This window comes from Saimiri boliviensis, chromosome 9 (assembly GCF_048565385.1).
Source record: "Saimiri boliviensis isolate mSaiBol1 chromosome 9, mSaiBol1.pri, whole genome shotgun sequence".
In the NCBI taxonomy this organism is placed as follows: Eukaryota; Metazoa; Chordata; class Mammalia; order Primates; family Cebidae; genus Saimiri; species Saimiri boliviensis.
Genome location: NC_133457.1, coordinates 106,049,130 through 106,071,528, shown reverse-complemented (window position 1 = coordinate 106,071,528; position 22,399 = coordinate 106,049,130). Strand labels below are relative to the sequence as shown.

Sequence of the window (22,399 nt, the reverse complement as noted above, 5' to 3'; positions counted from 1 at the left end):
GTTTGAGACTTGACCCCTCTGCTAGATGGGAAGCTGAAGAAGGGAGGACCATGTTTTTGTTTGCTACTGTATCCTCAGCAGAGTGTCTGACCCCTCTGTTACATGGCAGCCTCGAGAGGGAATGACCATTTATTTTCTGCTTATTACTGTATCCTCAGCATGTGACACAGTGTGTGGCACAGAATAGTTACCTGAAACTCTTGTTGACAGATGGGTAGACAAATAGATGGATAAATAGACAAGACTTGGGTATATAAATCCTACATGCTCAGAAAAAACTAAAAGGAATATTTAGAAAGCTTGATGCAACTGACATCACACACTGCTGTCCTGTTTTCAGCATTCAGAATTGAATAAAGGTGGATAAAGAAATCAGAGGATGATGCTTTGCCAGTCAGATGCTATCCAGATTTTAGCCTCTCTCTCATTCCTGCCACCACCCACAGCAGCCAACATCGAAGGGAATTTTGTAAAGCCCTTTTTATGGTTGCTACAAAACTTGAAGCTGCTATTCAAAATATCCTCAAGAAGTCAACCATTTGGGTCTAGGAATCTGATACAATTAGTCCTTCAATAATAGGAATAGGATATTTCAGCTGATTATCTTCAGACCACATACAAATATAGGCAGACACTCAGATGGGCTGTCATATGGCCCTCCCAATGGAAGAATAAAGAAAAAAGTAAAGAAAAAAGCATATATAACAATAGATTGGGGTTCCCAGTTGTATGGATGACCCTACAGGTAGCCATGGGAACAACAGTATTCTTGGGAGTTTCTGGGAGATGATGGACACCTGTTACCTGGGTTCAATCTGTACAGTCATGGATTTCTGGCTTTTCCACACCATTTGTCCTGGGAGCCAAGATGTTTCTCTAGTTATTGAAACTACAAAGTAAAAACTATGAGGTTCGAAAGGAAGCTATTTGGACCATACTGGTTTTCTGTGTGAGAAGAAGCCAAGATGGGTTGATAGGATATCCATGTCTTCTCTAGGTGAGAAGAAGCCAAGATGAGTTGAATACCAGCAGAAATGGGTTGGGTGTGGTGGCTCACACCTGTAATCCCAGCACTTTGGGAGGCTGGGGTGGGTGTATCACCTGAGGTCAGAATTTCGAGACCAGCCTGGCTAACATGGTGAAACCCCACCTCTACTAGAAATACAAAAAAAAAAAAAAAATTAGCTGGGCATGGTGGTGCATGCCTGTAATCCCAGCTACTCAGGAGGCTGAGTCAGGAGAATTGCTTGAACCTGGGAGGTGGAGGTTATAGTGAGCTGAGATTGCTGCATTGCACTCCAGCCTGGGTAACAGAGCAAAACTCTGGGGGAGGGAGGAGGAAGAAGGAAGAGAGGGGAGGAGGAAGGAAAGGGAGAGAGGAGGGAGGAAAGGGAGGGAGGAGGGAGGGAGGAAGGAAGGGAGGGAGGGAAGAAGGAAAGGAGGAAGGAAGCAAGAGAGAAAGGAAGAGAGGAAGGAAGGAGAAAAAGAATGAAAGAGAGAGAAAGAGAAAGAAAAGAAAGAGGAAGGAAGGAAGAGAAGGAAAGAAAGAAAAATGCCAGCAGGAAATAGAATCCTTAGGCTCCTTGAGGGTGATCAAGGAAAACATCATAGAGAAGTTGAGTCTTAAAGAATGCATGCTCAGAATTAGTCAATGCAGTAAAGAAGAAATAAGTTATTGCTCTTTCTTTTGGTGTAACACAGCATATCACAACTTAACGGTGTAAACAACTATTGTATTTGGTTTACAAATCTTTGGGCCAGGAGTTTGGATAGGTTACAACAAGGATAGTTTGTGTCTGCTTGAAAATGTGGAGCCTCAGCTGGGATGACTTGAGTGGCTGGAGATGGCTGTGACAGCTGTTGTAGGACATATCTGGGACCTCAGTTCTTCCCCAGGTGGCATCTGTCAGGGATGGAAGACCCAAATGGCTCCCTTATTTGCACATTCAACCTCTATGCTAAAATGACTGCAACATCTAGGGTGGGCTAGCATTACTCACTCCCTATACATCCCTATACATCTACCTTAGTCTTCCTTGTAGCATGGGAGACTCATGGTAATTGCACTTATTGCATGGTAGCTGTCTTCCCCAAAAGCAAGTGTTTTGAGAAAGCCAGGAATAATGCCAGTCCTCCTAAAAACTAGGCTCAGAACTGGCCAGCTTCACTTCAGCTGTGTATCATTATTAAAAGCAGTCACATCTTAGCCTAAATTTAAGGGAATAGAGGAGCAGATTAAACCCTTCTATAGGAAAAATGGCATATGCATATAGGAAGAGAATGAATCAGTCATGGTCATCCTGGAGACAGTACATTATTCTAAAATAAGAAAATACATATACAGGGGTATAGAGGTGGGAAAGTCTACTTGGCCAATATAGTCAATGGCAAATAGGAATATTTTCAAAATCTCTGTTTTCCACTTGGATTAGAGGGATAATTCTGCCATTATAAGCACTTAGTTTGCTAGTCTCTGTACATTTTACAGATCTATAGTTTTTACTCTCTTGTACAATTCCATGTGAGTATAAATGTATTCCTTAAGATCCAGAGTCCCAAAGACATCAGGAATGTTAACTTCTTCCTGCAGCCTGAAAGAGTGTGTGAAGGGCAGGGGATGGTGTTAGTGTCTCTATCCATGGTTCTGGTCTTCATTGCCGGTAGGTTCCCAGAAAGACCCTTCTTTACGTTGCACTTATAATTATAAATGGTTTGGCCTCTCTGTAGTACTTGAAATATTAGAACCGTAGGATTAAGTGGTAAAGGATAAACCAGAAGGGGTAGTCAGGAACTGGGATCTCAAATACTAGAGAGTTTGAAATGTATTGTTTCTGCAAGGAGCTAACATAGATTTTAAGAAGCAGAGGGGAAGGATTGAGTCCAGTTTTAGAAAGATCATCTTGGTGATAGTGAGATAAATGTTTTGGAGAGTGGGAGTGGATAAAGCTTTAAGTAAGTATTGTTTCTGCATATATCAGACTTCAAGGAAAGTAACAGCACAAAATACTTGTGCACATGGAAATTTGATTCCACGTATACATGCACACACACACAGACCTGCTTGTAGAATTAACAGTCACTACAACCTGACAGGTATAGCCAACTCTTTGTAATGAAGCAATATTAGAGAGTGGGTGTTCTATGGCATTCCGTTCTTGAAATCATTTTTTAAAAAATTTATTTATTTTACTTTAGCTGCATACTATATCTGACATTTCTCCCCATGTTATCCCTCCCCACTCGCCGCTGTCTCTCCCCTACCCCCACAACTGCCCCCAGTGTATGATGCTCTTCTCCCTGAGTCCACGTGTTCTCGTTGTTCAACACCCACCTATGAGTGAGAACATATGGTGTTTGGCTTTCTGTTCTTGTGTCAGTTTGCTGAGAATGCTGGTCTTGAAACCATTTTTAAGCTGAGAGTATCGTCTAGATCTCCCTGCTTGCTCCTTATGTTATTGATTAGTCAATATTTTTAGGGTTCAATACCTGGAAATTTTTAGACATGTTTGACTTGGAAATGAGTGTCCTTATTCAGTTAATATCTCATTGGACCAGTTGAGTTTTTCCAAAGTGAAACCTTTCATCTTCAGGATCTTTAATCTAGGTTAGATAAAATTCCCACTGATGTACAGATGTGACAAACACCTAGAAAGTAAGAGTCATTCCAAACCAACAGTCACTTCTGTCTCTGCTGCAGGGGAGACCCAAGTGGTCATCTAGTGAATCTCCAGCCAGCTGTGTTCTAGCAAATACACACACTGCAAATGTGGTCTGTAACCCTTCTCACTCTATCCCATCATTCTTTCAAATGGATCCATCAGCAGAATTACACCAGTAACTCAGTATCTTTGTTATGCTTTGCTTACAAAATAGCCATTTGCCTAGCCTGTTCTGCAACTTTAAAATGCAAACTCACAGTGCCACTGCTGAACCAAAAGTCCATCATTGACTTCCTATTGCCCTCAGGATGAAGTAAAAATGAAGCTCATAGCCTGTAAGGCTCCGAATGAACTGACTTCTGTCAACATCTTTAGCCCCATCTCTGGCTACTCTCTGTGTTGCTCATTACATCCAGTCATACTGATCTCCTTCCTATCCTTTGAAAACACTAAGCATTTCCCAAAATTATGGCTTTCACAGTTGTGTTTGCTCTTTCCAGAACAGTCTTCCCCACTGTATTTCACTGTTTAGCCGCTTTCTACCCTTCAGGTCTATGATTAAATGTTATCTTTTTAGGGATTCCTTAAATTTTCTATCTGAACAATGGCCAATTGTTTTTCTTTAATTTTGCTACGTTCTAGTCCCTCTTAGCATGTGTCAGAAATATTTTGTATGTCAATGTTTATTCATTTAAGAACTTTCTGGTTAATGGTCTGCCATCTTCACCAGACTTAAACTGTGATTGTACAGACCGCTTCTGTCCAGTGTATCCCTGGGAGACTAGTCTGGTGCTTGAGATATGAATACAATTGAGTGGTATCTGTTGAATGAATCATTATGTTAATTTTAAGTCAACGTAGATCACAATGGTTCGTTTTCACTATTCAGTATTCAGTCAACCGATGTTGCGCATTGCTAGGACAATGAGAACCTGCAGACGTAGTGATGACTAGGGTTACTCTTAGATTTTAATCCTATAGAGGAAGGCTGAGGGAGGAGGACAAGGGATGGGACCATTACAATAGTCTGGGAGAGATATACGGTGCACTTTGCAACTGTTTTTTAGAAAGTCCTAATCCTGATATCTTTGTTCTTGTCACCAATTCTAAAGGCCCCATCACAAATACTGGCTTCCTTGAACTCTCTACCACTCAGCATAGCCCTGGAAAACAGAGGGAAAACTCTTCAGACCCACTTTGTGGCCCCTGCTGCCCCTGCCCTTGTGACCACCCCTCTTTGCTCCAGAGGGCTCTAAGCTTCTAGCTTTTCACATTTCTCTAATCACAGCTTACCCTTCTCCAGTTTTATGCCCTTGAGAGCCTTCCCAATATCTGGCATAATCTGAAAAGTCTATTAACTCTTACCTATGAAGGGATGTATCATATTGTATTTAAAAGGGAAAGTAGAGGAAACTAATACTTATTGAGACCTAACTATGTGCCAAGGACTATGCTAGGTGCTGTGCCTATGTTACATTATTTAATCCTTACAACCCGTGAGGTGATGATGATTACTTTTGGTACTAGGCTTCTTTCATACACGTAGAAACTGAGGTTCAGGGAGATTTAAATAACTTGCTCAAGGTCACATAGCTATTAGTTGTAGAGCTGGAATTTAAACTTAATCTTTCTCTTGCATATGATTCTACTGCTATAATATACTCCCTCCCCAATAATGAGAAATATGTAGACACCTCTGAAGCCACTAAGAGGTTGGCATACTGGGACAGTGGTGTCTTAAAATCAGAGGATATAGGCTGTTGTTTACTGCGTTGATTTCTAAGATTGCACTACTCTCTTCAGAGGTTAGAATATAACAAGCTTCAGAAAGTGCTGCCATTCATTTATTCAACAAGGTTTGTTGTGCACCTACTATGTGCCTGGCATTATAGGCTCTTAATCTACATCAGTGAATAATACAGAAATTAAAAATTCCCTGTCTTTCTAGAGCTTACATTTCAGTGGTGGTAGGAATTGGAAAGAGAGACAGGAAATAAGCAATGGACAGCAAAAGATAAATACATTATACGATATGATATAATAACAAGTGAGGGTACTTTGAAATAATAGAACACACTGAATGGGATTAGGAATCATAAGTGGAGGAGGATTGCAGTTTTGTAGAAGATGACATCTGACTAAAGACTTTTAAAAGGTAAGAGATGTGAGCTATGTCAGGAAAGAGTGTGTGTACTAGAGGCTCCCAAGGCAAGCATGTGCCTGGTATGTAGAAACTAGAACCCTGTTCCAGTTGCAAAGGTCAGTCAAAACCAATGGAACTCATGAAAAATACAGACTTCTCTGAATTCAGATCCTTTCAGCAGGCACTGTTGTAAATCGAATGGGTTGAAACCATGATGCTTCCACAGGATAGTGAAGACTTGTGTGTGTATGAGGGCTGAGTCTTACCACTATCCTAGTGCTCTGGAGTAAAGAGAAAACTCTGTAGTGTTTGACTTTTTTATGACAAAACCTGTCTTACCTGCGGGAATCTCTCCTGGAGCCACTGCTTTCAGGATCTGTCCTTGGTGCTGACCCAAATCTTCTTTGACTCAGGACGATCTGGCATTGAATTCTGCATCTGCTTGTCCATTGCTGTGTTCTGCTATTACTATAACTGGCTATGCTGGGCTATTCCAAGCCCTCATTTAGGCTAGTCACTCATACTATCACCATGGTGATTGCTCCAGTCCCCCAGATTCTGGTACACCTACCCCATTCAGACTTAGTCACTTGGCCCTGTTTGGCAAAGAGCCCAGTGTAATACTTTAAGAATGTTAGCTGGCACAGTCACTTCTGTCATTGTTTTCTGAAAGCATCATTGCTTATTCAACTGACCCTAAACGTGGTGAGTGTTTAGTCACCATTCCAAGCCATTTATTTGGCGTGAAAATTTATTAGGTCTTTGTTTAGCAAATTCGTCACATTACACTTTTTACTTAGCATTATCGCTTAATTAGTGTTTTATTACAGGAATCTACTGTCAGTTATGTGGCTAATTCATTTTCTTAGGGAATGAATTTTTTTTATGTGGCTAAAGCAATTGAACATGATTGTTAACTCTTTAATGATTAAATATTGTTTTCAATGGCAATTCATATGGTAAGGAAAATTAAACCATTTACTTTCCTTGAAAAATCAGATGTTGGAAAACTCCTTGGAAAAGTTCAAAGAGGATAATTAACTAAATGGTTCAGAATACTTGGCACAGCTAAGCAAAGTCAGCTGGAAGGTTTTGATTGGACCCCTTGGAATGAATTATTATCGTATTATTATAATATACTCTCATATGTGTATATTTAAATGTTCTTTCATCAACATTACCTTTTTGGGTTCTCACAAAAACACTGCAGAGTGATATTAGGATTTTGTGGTTGGCAATCTCTAAGATGGCCCCAATGATCCCTGCCTCCTGTGCTACATTCTTGTATAACCCCTTCCTCAGTCCAGCCTAGATCTAGTGACTGGCTTCCAATAAATAGAATATGATAAAGTGATGAGATGTCGCTTTCAAGATTTGTCTTTAAGAAGACTGTGGCTTTTTTCTTGGGTGCTCTCTCTCACTCCCACTTGCCCACTCCACGGGAAGCTAACTATCATGTTGTAAGTCGCCCTATGGAGAGACCCACTTGGCAAGAAATCAAGGGAGATGCCCAGCCAACATCCAGCAAGGAACTGAGTCCTATACTGCAGTAGCCCATAAAAAATGAATCAGCTAGTATTATGTCAGTGAATATGAAATCAGTGAACTTGAATTCTTTCCCAGCTGAGTCTTCAGGTGAGATTATTGCCACAGATGTCAGCCTCAGTGCAACCTCACAAGAGACCTTGAGCCAGAGATACCCATCTGGGCTGCAACCAGATTTCTACCTGCAGAAACTGAGATTGTATATGTTTGTTATTTTAGGCTGCTGTGGTTGGGGGTAGTTTGTCAAGTAGCAGTGGATAACTAATACACAGCTTAATATGTGAGATGTTATATTATTTTGCCCAAAGCCTTTGACTAATGAGTAGTAGAGCCAGGATTTAACCCTGGTTCTTCTGATGCATTTCGAAAGACAAGGATAGGGATTAAAGTCCAGACCTCTCATTGCAGCTGCCAGGGATCTTCGAAGCTTTGACATCTCATAAGAGCAACTATTCAGAGACTGTTTCCCTATAACATTGACTCCCTCATGACTTTCACACATTTATTACTATGAGAAGTCACTGGGATTCTGGAGAGGCTGGCAAGCAAGCTTGACAAACAAATCTTCTTTACCACGTTCTCAATAAGGAATTGGGTCAAACTTCCCATTTTTCTTCTTGCTATCCTGCCCCCCATAAAATAGTTATAATAGTGGTTCCCAAAACATGACTGGCCCCGGACTAAACCTACTAAATCCTTATGTCTAGAGTCTGAAACAAAGGAATCTGTATTTGGTCGTTTGGACAACTCTTGTATGGTACTAGGATTTGGAATCTGTATAAAACAAAGTAGTTTGGCATTTAAGTGATCAGCTTCTATAATTCAGCAGCTGAGCACCAGCCAGGCTGAACCTTGATGGGGACACACTGCTTTATTATTTCTTATGAGAGCATTAGCTATCTGTTCTTCCCAAAGTTAAGGCCATTGGCTTTAATTAGTTGCATTTTGGGTTGGTTTTGAACAGTACTAAGCTGTACTACTTCATTCATTCAGAGCAGAAAGAATAATGTTTGCTTTTTATGAGAAGTTCTAGGACCTTTAATGAGCACGTTGTATCTTTTAACTGGAAGCTCCCTTAGAGACCACCTAATCCCTCATTACTCAAAGTGTGGTCCATGGACCAGCATTATAAGCATCACCTGAGAACTTGTTACAAATGCAGGCTCTCAGGCCACATGTCAGGCCCACTGAATTATAATCTGCCTATAGAAGATCCCTAAATATGCATGTTATACCTTGAGAAGCATTGGTCTAATTCAGCTGCCTAGTTTTAAAATTAAGTTCCACAAAGATGAAGCTAATTGTGCAACATAATTTAGTGGTAACACCAGGATGAAAATTCAGGTCTTGTAACTCCCAGACTGTGTTCTTTCCATTGTCTTAAAGTCCTGCTCTCTTTGTAGTTCATTGTATCCACAAACTCAGCCTGAGTATCCAGGGCATAGTTTGAAACGGAGAAAGGAAGATTTTATCCACCCACTACAATGGCAAACTCTTTCAAACATCTGTTGCACATTTAAATTTCCTCTTTCAGCCAAGTTTAGTTATTTCATTTTCTCTTTCTTACACATCAACAAAAGACAAAGTTACTTGTCAGGCTGAAGATCGTAAAAACCTGTCAAAATTGAGCTTTTCTAGTTTAGCTAAGTATTACTCTGCAACTATTTTGCATACCTTTGTCTTATTACATTTTTGATGAATGAGAGAGAGAAAATAAGAGGAGCCTGTATTTTCAGTGTGAGATTTTAAAGTCTTTTCCTCCTGTCATACATCTTCCCATGAGTGTACAGGTTATGGAGTTTAGCAATATATACATAACAAAATTCTGGGCCAGTTCTTGTTAGTGCACACACAACCCTGGAACCAATGAGAAACTCCAAATCATGTCAAGTCCAACCTGGAGCCATGGTGAAGCTAAAAATTTTCGGTCTGAGAGAAGAACTTTGGATCTGGGTATAGTGAAAATCACCAGAAACCCATCTGCAGAAGACATGCATTTTGAGTAAATGTGGCTTATCAACCTCCCCACACTCACCAAGCCAAATGGAGCTGAGGCAGGAAATAGAGATCGTGAGACCCTCAGCAAAGGAATTAGAAGGCATGACAGATGAACCTTGAAGATAAACAAGCACTGTATTTATCAACAAGGTGGCAGGTGGATTTCAGAGAACAAGGTGTACCTACCAAGTGAGTGTTTCCAGAGTAGGCACTAGATTCTGGAGATATACCAGTAACCAACACAGATATGACACCTTATCTCCAGGGAGCTTAGAGTCTGGTGAAGGATAAGATATGAATCTCACTGTTATTCAATAGTTATAGTAATTCATGAAGATGCTATATGTTCAGGGATATATATATATATATATATATATATATATATATATATATATTCCAAGGCAGACAGGGATGTCTTCCTTGGTATCGTCATTCAGAAAAGTTAAAATAGTATTAGTGATCAGTTATCCCCTAGATTCCACTATTAACATTTTACTGTATTTATTTTATCACCTATCTTTTCATCTATTCATCCTTCAGTCTATCTTAATTTGTTATGTATGTCAAAGGAAATTTAAGACATCACTACACTTCCCTTTCCTCTACATATTTAATGGCACTTCGCTGATGCAGGCTCAATAGTCCGTTTTTTTCCTCTGAGATAAAATTTACTTGCAAAGAAATACACAGATCTTAAATTTTCCATTTCATGAGTTCAATGATTACATACACGGTGCCACCCAGCCCCCTACTAATATACAAACTTACCAGGAAGATCCCTCATGCCCATTCCCTGCCAAGCCCTGCCCCTGGTCAACCCAATTGGTCACCATCATTCATTCCTACCACAGAATCGGTTTGTTTCTTCTAGAAGAGGAAGTGACTTGAGCTGAGTCCTGAAGGATAAATATGTATCCACTTGGCCTTGGAAGTTTGGGGGAAAGTTATAACCACTTCAGGATTCTTGGGTGGGTGAGAACTCAGTGAGAAGGCAGTGTGGCTACAGCCAGGTGGGCAAAGGACAGAGAATACAGGATGAGGCAAACAAGATTGGTGAGAGCTAGACAGATCATAGCTTGGAAGCCATGTTAAATATTTTAAATCTGGAATATAGCCAAAGGACAGTGGGCATCCAGTAAAGAGTTTGAGCAGGGAGATAACATGCTCAGCTTTGGCCTTTGAAAAATTTCTCATGCCTTATTTTGGAGAACAGGACGTCGAGAAGGAAGAGGGGATTCAAGGAGTTGTAAGGATACTGTTTCAGCCACCATGGATAGGAAAGAGAGGGGCAGCAGATTTGAGGGTCCTGCCCATGGAGAGAAATGACTGTCTCTTCTTCTGCTGTGTTAATCTCTGATGCGTTGAGCTTCTAAAAGTTAGAAATCAGTGTTGGATTTTCTCTTTCTTTCTCTAGTTTTCAGAGATATCAGCCATAAAGGCTTTGCAGGAACTGGTTCAGAGAGATTGAGTAAATTTGCCCAAAGTCACACAGGTCGTGGGTGGTGGTGTCAGGGTTCTGACTCAGGTCTACATTTGCCCAAAGTCTATACAAGTTAGACCACTTCCCTGTCTTCAGAGAATGTGGTGTGAGCCTCTCAGTCTTTCCTGTTGGACTTGCCGTTTTCCTCAATATATCAGATTCCTCAAACACTCTAGAATTTTCAAGGCAGAAGACTATCCAAGTTTCTGGCAACCCCTGCCAACACAGGGCCCCACTTTGAGAATAAGTTCATCTGCCCAAGTTTTCCTTTTAGGGATGGTTTGAGTATAGGGGCAGGTGAATCCACGTGGATCTACCAATACCTGGTTTTATTTACGTTGGTAGTGACTCTCTGAAATACAGAACTGACATTCGGGGGTCAATTTCCATCGCCTGTGCTTGCTGCCTCCATCAATCCCTTTATCTATGACTCAGATCCTTCCTCATTCAATCCCAATCTTTCCTTCCATATAAACTCCTCTCAGATGCCACACCCTTATCATTCTTTCATGCTTGCCACAATATTAAAATGGTGTGATTTACCTTTTTTATTCTTTATGCTTTGAGTAACTCACTGACCAAGACATGTTCTTCTAAGTTCTTTTGCATATACTATTTATCTTAACAAGCCACAGTCACATGCAGAACTTCTTACTAATAGTATGGCGTAACTTTCCAATAATACTAATATTTCTAACACTAAGCCACCTTGCAGTTTCATCTTACTTTAATATACTTCATTCTCTTCTGAAAAATAATACACTCTCAGGGGATCCATTCTTTGCCAGTATTTGTACTCTACCTCATCAGGTTGTAAGATTCTTTAGGCATATATTTCATCATCTATTTATGGAGTATTTGTCTCCTGGTCAAAGTTCTGCATTTTTCATGGCCATTATTTTCAAACGTACGTGTCTCTGAAAGTATAAATCGATGATGAATATCCAAGAATTAAGCAATCAACTTACATGTTACCAAAAAGGGCTTATGTTTTGAGTGAGTTAAAACACTTAAAAAGTCCAAAATTGCATCCCTTCTTCTTTGTGGTCCAAAAAAATGTCTCCAGGATCCCATCGATGCCCCTCAGCTTTATTCTGTCACTTCCTGATTTCATCACAGAATGGTTAAGGCCAGCCACAGAGAATCCCTATCACTACTAAGTGTCTGTTGCTCTGGCAGACTCAACGACTTTTCATTTTTTTCAAATGTATTGTTTATACAGCCCATGCTGTGGAACACTGGTGTCAGCATTTTTGCTGCCTGTTTCCCCACTGACTTTGATAAAATTTTGACAAAAAGAAAAAAAAAAAATCTTAAAAGTTTTTTAAATAAAAAATAGTGGTGAAACCCTTTCTTTAAACAAAATTATACCTAGATGTTTATTTTCTAAAACAGATTAAAAGTTATTTATATCCGATTGGAGAAGAGGTAAGGGAAAACTCACATGCTTGCCAGGTTATACACAACCCACATACACATGACGTGCACAAAACCCTTCATGGTGGCCCAATTCACTCCAGACACACAGAAGAAACTCTGAATAGAGGTCTCTTTTCCTAACTCTGCCTCAGTCTTAGGGTACTAAGTCCACAGACTAATGCTTTGCTTGTTATCCCTCCCCTCTAGACCAGATGGGTGAAACTTTCCACTTGATATACTAAAAATGAAAATAACAAGGACTAGTCACTGGAACAAGTCAAAATTGATGGCTCTTGTAGATCACAAGAGCAGGGTCATCAAAAGAATGGTACCCTCTAAAGTTGAGCAGTGCACAGCATGTACAACCAGTCACATGTTGTGGTCCTATGGAAGCCTCAACTAAAGGAGCATCGAAAGGTGGGGTCCCAGTTTGTGGATCCTTGGCAGAGTCTGACATTTCACTGAGAGACCATTCTTTTCATTATTGCTACTGTCTCCCAGAATCTAGTAACCAGGCCCCAGTGTAGAAACAAGAAAGAGACTCAAAGCGCGTGCTCCATTGCCTGAGAGATCCTTGTGATGGAACCATTTCTGCCTCTTAACTGTAATGGTGGTCACACAGATTTACATGTGTGATAAAATCGCATAAAATTATACATACACACAAGTGCATGTAAAAGTAATGAAATCTGAATAAGATCAGTAAAATATACCAATGTCAATTTTCTGATTATGATATTGTACTGTAGTTACAGAAGTGTTAACATTAAGGAAAACTGGTCGAAGAGTATTTAAGACCCATTTATGTGACTTCGTACAATTGCATATGAACCTATAACGATCTCAAATATGACTTCTTTTTTTAAAAGCTAGCACCCCGGTGATGGGCTAGTGTTTACCAGCTGACCCGGACCATGTCCATCAGAGTCTTGAGGTGTTTCTCATGGCTTCTCTGGTCATTAATCATTCTCCAGTCTCAGCCTGGGCTAAAAGTGTTCTGTCAATCTCTTAACAACTGCGAAGTGGCTTATTTGTGTTTTTTCCTTAATCATTTTTTGGTTTGTCTAATTTCTCGGTGTTTTCAAAGGAAAGAGCCAGCTTTTGCTGTTTTGTTTTGTTTTTTTTCCAGCTTCTCTGCTGTATCTTTAACTTATATTATGTTCTGTGAATGTCTGTTCTTATGTATGTATTTACTTTCTTTCTGCTTTCAATGAGTTTTTTTTTAATCTCAAGAGGTTGAATGTGTTCTTTTCAAACCCACCTATCCTTTTTCTGTCCTATGTGCATTATTGCAATGGTTCATATTCCTTCCTTTTCCTCTTTAATCAATCTAAATGTATTTACTTAATAGTCTCTTTGATTGTTTTATTATTTTCAATCCTTGAGAGGCATATTTTTCTGTGTGTCATGACTGCAGACTCTCTCCTATGGGGATAAGCTCCCTTACAAGGCTCTTGTCATTCTTTGTAATTTATTTTTCACCATGAGTGCATCTTTAGTGGAGGTGGTTTTGTTCTGCAGGAATTAATGTGCCTTGGATTATGAAAATACCTCTACAGGATGATTTCTCATTTGCTTGTCAGGACAGTGTAGTTTTCAGTGGTATTACACAGTTTTGTTTTGTTTTGTTTTAATTTTGATTTCTATGTTTGCAGGTATTCTATCACACAGGTAACAAAATTTGGATGCCAGATCCACCTGTAGTAGAAGTCAGGGTTTTCTTTGTTTTGTTTTTTATCTCTATTTGAATGCTGTTCATTCTTCTTGTTATTCTAGTAATTGATGCCTTTAACTTAAACGTACACACACACACACACACACACACACACACACACCGGTGTAGTTCACACATTTTTGCTTAAAATTGAGTTCTTCAATTAAGAGTGTCAAGACTGAAATAGTACACATTGACTACCCATTATTAAAGGTGAATAATATAATATACTTTTATTTCTAGGGATGCGTCAGCCACTCACTTCCTGGTTTTTGTTAATATAATTTGAAATTGTAGCCAAGTATTTTCATATTAGATTTTTAAATCTGATTTCTCCTTAAGAATTACTTCTTATAGTTCATTCTGTTTTGGTTTGCATGTATTATGATTTTTATACTGATATTATTGTTCACCAAATCAGCTGTTTTATAACAAGACTTCTTCCATTCTTGTAGATTTCTTTTCTCTGTTTTTGACGTCACATTCTTGACTAGCTTCCTCAGCTACCCAACCCTCTGGAAAAGAATCAGAGCCAACAGAACTTCTGAATCTTTATGTGTCACAGAATGCCCTTCTGTAGATTCACAAATGAAAAACTATTTCATGTATAATTTTTTGTCATTTGTCCTTGAAAATTTTTGTTTCATTGTTTTCTGAAATTTAAATTTGGGTGATAAAATATATGACTAACACAGTTTCTAATTTTTTATACATAGCCATTTCCAACCTAGATGTTTATCTGAGTATTTCTACATCAATAATATTTAAACAATTCTATCAGAATATTGGTTTTATTTTTAAGTTGTAGGTAGAAGCCTCTTTACATGTGAGGATTAAGTTTTTATTTTACCAAGGAGTTGTTTTAATATTATATCCTTATAAGAAAGGACATAATAATATGCTTCTGTTCCATTTACTCTGTTCTCTTTTTCTGTAACACCAATTTTCTGTCTTTCATATGTCTGTCTTCTTTTCTCTAAAAATGTCTTTTTATTGCCTTCACACATGAACACACATGAGCAGATGATAGATAGGAAGGAAATAAACATTGTATTCTTCTGGTTTCCTTGCCTTTTAATCTCCAAGTTTTTCAAATTAGTTCTCCACAAGTTTCTGCCTGTTGCTTATTCTCGTTACAGATTCCAACGCCCATTTTAATTTTGCTATTGCATTTTGGTTTCTTTACAGTTGTTCCTTACCTTACACAGTAAATACGTTTTCTGGCTACTTCTTAACTTGATCTATTTTTGGAAAAATCTGTTGTCTTATTATTTCACCTTTAACTTCCTTTATTCTTCTATGTTTTCTTGCATTTCATTTTCAGTAAACTTCAAGCAGTCTAAAATGCATTTCTACTTTGTGTTGTTTAGATCAAGATACCAGTACCAGAAAAAAAAATAAGTAAAAGTGGCTTAAACAGTAAGTTAATGTATTATCTTATAGAACAGGAAGTCAAGCGTTAGAATTGGTTGAATGAGATCCCCATAAATGTCACTGAGGACACATTCTTTCAAGCTCTCCTCTTCATCATCTCATCTTGTCATGAGGGCCACCCCAGCCCGGCTCCCCTTATGGATGCAGGATTGTTTTAGCAGTTCCAGCCATCACACCCAAAAATGGTACTATCTAGTCATTAAAAGGATAATCTAGCCACCGGATTATCCTTCTTAGAGAAAAGAGAACTTTTCCTACAAGTCTTCTAATAGAACTTCCCTCCGATATCATTATAAAAGATTTTTATTTAACTTGCAAAAGGGATCAGAACACCTTAATGGCTCAGGGACATCCAGACTTGTCCCTTGGTCTGGGAACAGTGTCATTCCCTGCCCCCACCACCAAGTCACATGGTGAACTTAGCCAGAAAATAACAAGACAGGGGATGACTCTTGGGTAAACAGTCAATGCTGACTGCTGCGTGTGTGTGTGTGTGTGTGTGTGTGTGTGTGTGTGTGTGTGTTTAATTGTGCTTTCAACAGCATCCAGAATGTCATTTTCCTTACTGTTACCATGGTGGATTTTTTTTTCCTAAGACCTCGTGTTATCTTGTTTCTGTTTATTTAACTTTAAAGGAAAAGAAGTTTCTCCAGACCTGGTGTTTGCCAGTAAACAGAGGAGGTAGATCCTCACTGTTGCCCCCCTCCCCCCCGTCCAACTAGTGATTATTGAAATGTTTTTATTCTATACCATTACACATGATATGTGTGATGCTGCTATAATTAATCAGTATTCCTCCCAAATTCCGGCAGTGGTTTAAGCAAAAGGAGTCATGGATGTTTATAGTGCCCATCCTTACATAGAGTGTCTAACACCATCCTTCCACCTGGTGTGAGCGCTATGAAAGAAGGAATTCACACTCTCCCCAGAATCAGGAGGGTTGATCTCTTTATCAGAAACAGTAAATGAATCCTGGAAGTATTTTCCCATGACTGTTCCCATCACAATTGCTTCATAACACTGAATCTGCATCCGGGAAACAAATCTGCATCTTCTGTCTTTACCATGTCCAAGACCCCAGTGATGGTAGTTTAGGAGAAAGAGCTTGGAGGTGCCCCAACCCTCCTATTTTGCTGATACAGTCTTTGGTTCTCTGAGCTCAGGAAATAAACTGAGAAAATGGGAAGCATTTCTTTTCTATTCTTCAGGCCATTGGCTTGCTTTATCCCAAGTAACAAAGTCTATCAAACTTGATTATATAATGTTTGTTTAGCTCCATAGAAAATGGCACCGTGGAATGGCATTCCATTACTGTTAGTTTTATAAGTTCAAGCCTACTATGTGTTTGGTCAGACATAAGAAAGACATGAAAAGGTAAATATATTTGTTGTTACGTTGAGTGAGAGGATGTCAATCTACTGTTCCTCAGGGGTCACAAATCTCATATACCTATGCTATTGCAAGTCTAGAATTCAGAAACACAGAACAGATTTTTCTTACAACATGACTCCTAAGCACAAGCCAACTGCTTCCTCTTATGCTTCAACAGGAAGTGTAATCACTTCCAGCTACCTGTGGTTGAATCAATTGGAAGATTATGTTACGTAATTCCAGGGATTTTAAAGAAAAGTTTACAAAATGAAATATGTATCTTCATGCACATGGGATGTTTGCCGCTGCAATCATAAACAAATACTCTTCCCAAACTCTGGCAATAGATTATGGATAGACTTAGATTTCAGAGATAGCATAAATTCATTGTCTTGAGTTTTTGTTGGTATTTTGTGAGGGAGAAGAGGGGAGACCGCTAGCCAGGTGCCACCATGAGATTCCTTCCACTGGAGTCATTTAACCCTTGCAACAGCCTTCTTAGAAGATGATGATGATGATAATCAATCATGATCATTGCCATCACTATCAGCAATTACAAGTAAAGATCTTAGGCTCAAAGTATGGTTGCCCTTGAACAACGTGGGTTTGAAGTACATAGGTCCACTTACTATATGGATTTTCTTCTGCCTCAGTCACTCCTGAGACAGCAAGACCAACCTCTCTTCCTCCTCCTCCTCCTCAGTCTACTCAGTGTGCAGACAATGAGGATGAAGAACTGTATGATGATCCACTTCCACTTAATGAATAGTCAATGTATTTCCTCTTCTTTATGATTTTCTTCATAACATTTTCTTTTCTTTAACTTACTTTACTCTAGGAATGCAGTATGTAATACATATTACATACAAAATCTGTGTTAAGCTACTGTTTATGTTATCAGTCAGACTTCTGCTCAACAGTAGGCTATTAGTAGTTACGTTTTAGGGAGTCATAAGTTATACATGGATTTTCAACTCCACAGGGGGTTGGTTTCCCTAACCTCCATGTTTTTCAAGGGTCAGATGTAATTTATTTGAAGTCCTATTGCTAGAAAGCTCTGAAGCTCATATTTGAATCCAAAGTTTTATCTTCAGATTATGTGCTTTGATTCTGACACCTGCTGTTGCCACAGCCCCTACAGTGTTGGTTCCAGTTGCATCACCACTCTGTGCAGGTGACCCAGGCTCCTCCTCACTTCAAACCTTCTCCCCTCTCCCAGACTCTCCCCTCTCAGTGAGCAGTCTCTAGCTACTTACACAACACTCTTCATATTCTCCTGCCTAAAGGGCACATGGAGTTAGTATGAATGGTGATAGAAGAAATACATGAATAGTGGTAAGAAACTACAGGAATTGGATTAGCTAGTTAAGAAATTTTGTCTTGACTCCACGAAGACTTTTGCTAAGAAAAATTACTTGATCAAAGCTGTGTAAAAAGAGCTGTGAAAGCAGGAAGAACCATTGGGAAACTGATGGAATCGTTTTGTCAGGAAGATCTGAATGGAGGCAATACCAGCAGGAATGGTGTAAAATAGATGGTTTTGGAGTGTGAATTTAAAATTCAGTTCCTCAGTCTCGTTAGCCACATTCCAGATGCTTAGTAGCCACCTGTGGTTAGTTGCCACCAAATTGCAGAGCATCGATGTGGAATGCTTCCTTGTTGTGGAAAGTCCTATTGGACAGCTCTCATATAGATGGTACACAGCTATGGCAAGAGCCACAGAGGTGGATCATGAATGCCTAAATCCTGGAGAATGTTTCCGGATTGCCAAACCCCATGGCACACCCTTCTTCCATCTCCCAAGTGCCTATCTCTTCCTCTCTTGCTTAGACTTATTCACGCACACTTTATATTTTCTTCTCCCCTCCTTCAAGGGCCGTGGCCTGCTTATTTCTCCCCGAACATACCTGCCTCCTATATGATCATAGTATCTAACATGATGCCCTGTATAGCATAAGTACTCAATAAATATTTCTTGGCCAGTTGGAGTGGTAATTCCTAGCAAGTGATTGGAGATATGTGACTGAAGGTAGAGGGAGATCTATATGGCCCGTAGCAGGGGGTGGGGGATTGGGGCGGGACAGAGGGTGGCAATTAATCTAGGATCCCAAGGAGGAGGAGAGAGATCAGAGAGACAGCAAAGAAGAAATCTGGGAGACAGTGGCCCAAAATCTCATACACATCACCAAAATCCTCCTGCCCATCCCACAAGCCCTTCGCAGGCAGTAACAAGAGTTACTGCAGGGAAATTCACAGGGCTAGGCAACAGCTAGATAAAAAGTGTTAAAGAAATCCAAAATATTATTACGTGATAAATAAACACACGAGACCCATAAATGAGAAGTTGAAATGGCATGAGAATGAAGGGGATGGTGAGGAGAAAACATGAAAAAGGCTCTGTCCCTGGGCCAGCTGGTGTGAGTTACATTTTATGAGCAGCATGTGAATTCCAGTGCCCTTGTTGAATTAGCAGCAGAATTGCACATTAGTTTTAAGGCTCCCTCTCGAATAGGAACATCATAACGTTTTTTAATTGGGCCTGATAAAAACGTAGCATTACTTGTAGGTTCCTGAGAGAAGTGAGTTGTGAAATTGGGTTTTCATTAAACCTAATGATGGAAAATTAAGTATAGTGCATCTGGTGAAATGGGGTGTGATAAAAGACATCACTTCTGCATTATCAGAGGTTAATAAGGGAATAGGTGAGTTAAGATACATTGGAAAGGAAGTCCAACTCATTGGATTAATAAACCTTGAAAATCCCTTGGTTCTGAGTCTTCATACCATCATTAGCACTGGCATTGACATTATTGCAAATGTTACAGCAATACAAGTTGTTAAATTTCAAACGCATCTGTTTTCCATTCCAGTGTTGGTTTTGCTGACACCAAGTTTACAGTCTGTCTAGCAATGTGTTTAGGGAAAATATCCATATTGACAGCTATTTGGTTTGGGAAACATTTGACATCTCACACACACACGAAGCTGAGTTCCCATTCCTAGGAAGCCTGTCTCCCAGACAGCTGGTTCCCCATGCGGTCCATGCTCCAGGTTCCTCTGGGAAACTGTGGGTCTCTGAAGACATCTGTCCCCATGTGTGATGGTAGCTTTGATAGGAAATACTCACAGGTCTCCTAGCATTGACTCAGCTCATCCTTTCCTAGAAATCATGGAGTATGGCATGACTCCAAGCTGTAGGTATTCACAACGCACACCTCTGTGGCTCCTGCCATAGCTTTGTACCATCTCTAGATGAATCAAACACAAGTGCTCCTTTCCTCTCCATTTCCAATCACACCATCACAGGAGTGATATTCGCTGGAAGGATGCCTTCCATGACAGCTACCCATCACAGCTAGGACACCTACAAGAAACCGTGTGAGTCTTTGAAGAAAGAGATTCCTTCTAAAATCTTTCATCTTCACCCTGGCTTCAAGGGTCTTGCATTCACAGTCTTTCTGTATCTGCCTTGTATCATTGCTTACAGTGTTGCCCCCTCTGACAGTTCTACCTACAGCTTTTTTTAAAATTGCACTTTAGATTCTGGGGTACATGTGCAGATCATGCAGGGTTGTTGCATAGGTACATACATGGCAATGTGGTTTTGCTGCCTCCATCCTCCATCACCTATACCTGGCATTTCTCCCCATGTTATCCCTCCTTACCCTCCCTAGCTCCCACTGTCCCTCCCCTAGCCCCCCCAACAGACCCCAGTGTGTGATGCTACCCTCCCTGTGTCCACATTTTCTCATTGTTCAACACCCACCTATGAGTGAGAACGTGTGATGGTTGATTTTCTGTTCTTATGTCAATTTGCTGAGAACGATGGTTTCCAGATTCATCCATGTCCCTACAAAGGACACAAACTCATCATTTTTATGGCTGCATAGTATTTCACTGTGTATATGTGCCACATTTTCTTCGTTCAGTCTATCATTGATGGGCATTTGGGTTGTTTCCAGGTCTTTGCCATTGTAAACAGTGCCATGATGAACATAAGTGTGCATATGTCTTTATAATAGAACAATTTATAGTCCTTTGGGTATATACCCAGTAGTGGGATTGCTGGGTCAAATGGAATTTCTATTTCTAGATCCTTGAGGAATCACCACACTGTCTTCCACAATGGTTGAACTAATTTACACTCCCACCAACAATGTAAAAGTGTTTCTATTTCTCTATGTCCTTTCCAACATCTGTTGTCTCCATATTTTTAAAAGATCGCCATTCTAACTAGCGTGAGATGGTATCTCAATGTACCCACAGCTTTTACTCCTTACCAACCTCCTTGCTCTTACCTAAATGTGCTCAGCCTCCATCTTTTTTCTTCAGTTGGTTCTTCTTGTCTATTTCCCTACTAAACCATCAAGCCTTGAGGGTGGAATCAGAATTTCTGTCTGCATTGCCACTGCTACCGTAGTCCTTGGCATAGTGTGGGTTCTCAATAAGTCTAACTCATAAACCCAAAGGGGTGATGGAGAAAGGAAACAGCCCCCATATTTGCCAAGTGGTGCATTTAAGCAATGCCATTGGACATGTGCTATCTATTACCTAAAATCTCAAAAGAAAAAGTAAGCAGTATTTCTCTTCTGGGCATTTGGGAAGGTTTTGCTAACTTGCCTAGGCCCTTCCTTCTTGCGCATAAATCTAAATCTTAGAAATCTTCTGTAGGCAACCCAGGGGTTATGTGGCTTGTCCCCAAATGATAGTCTCTGCTTTGGGGATGTTTACCTACCACCCAGACTCAGGAAGTCTTAGAGGCCACGCTGTGCATATGATGACCCCACCTGCTAATTAGGTATGACCCAATCAGTGTCTCAAGGTCAGACCAGTCAGATTAGTAGTCTCTCCTCCCTTGGAGGAGCCAGTAGGTGGGGGCAGGGAGAAGGCTGCAAAGTGAAAAATGTATTCCCTACTCCAACCACAGATGTAAGTGAAAGTATCAGGGTGACCAACCATTCCCGTTTGCCCGTGACTGAGAGGTTTCCCAAGAGCTGAACTTGCAGTGCTAAAACCGGAATATTTTCAGTTGAACTGGGACAAGTTGGTCACCTAGAAAGCAGGAAGGCCAGATGTTCCCTTCCATTCTTTTTCCTTGCCAGGAACAGGCTTGCTGATGCTATCGCAAGGAAGTAGAGTGTACATTCACACACAGAATCCATGTCTGATGGATTATTGCAACATGGCAGGCATGCAAGCTGAAGGGAACATGGATTTTGAAAAGACAAGTTGTAGAAAATCGGGAACATACGCTAAGCCTCCCAGGGAATGAGTGTGGCATAGGCCGAGTGGGTATCTGCAACTGGTGCTTTGCAGTGTCTGAAAACATCTGGGGGAGACACATCAGCTGCCACACTGGCAGTTCTCATCACTTGCATGCCACAAACGGGATAGTCCAGGGCATGGACTGTCCATGTCTTTGGGAGGAGGTTGGGAAGAGAAAGGCTGGATGGTTCTGGAAAAGGTAAACTGGCCCTTAAAGACCGACAGTGTATGCCTGGCAGGGAGGTGGTAGGGCAAGACATTGGTTTCAGTGGTCCAAGGGGAATGGAAGAATTCAAACCAGTCTGAGCAGGCATCAGTTTCCAGGGTGGCCAGCTAACAGAAGGCAGTTAAAGCAACTCATTGGATGAAAA

At 40.2% G+C, this 22,399-nt stretch overlaps 1 protein-coding gene across 15 annotated transcripts in view; it reads left to right on the top strand.

Annotated features, from left to right (window-relative positions):
* The window catches only part of PTPRT (protein tyrosine phosphatase receptor type T), a 1,134,111-nt gene that overhangs the window by 1,021,045 nt on the left and 90,667 nt on the right, over positions 1 to 22,399 (top strand). The window lies entirely within an intron of this gene.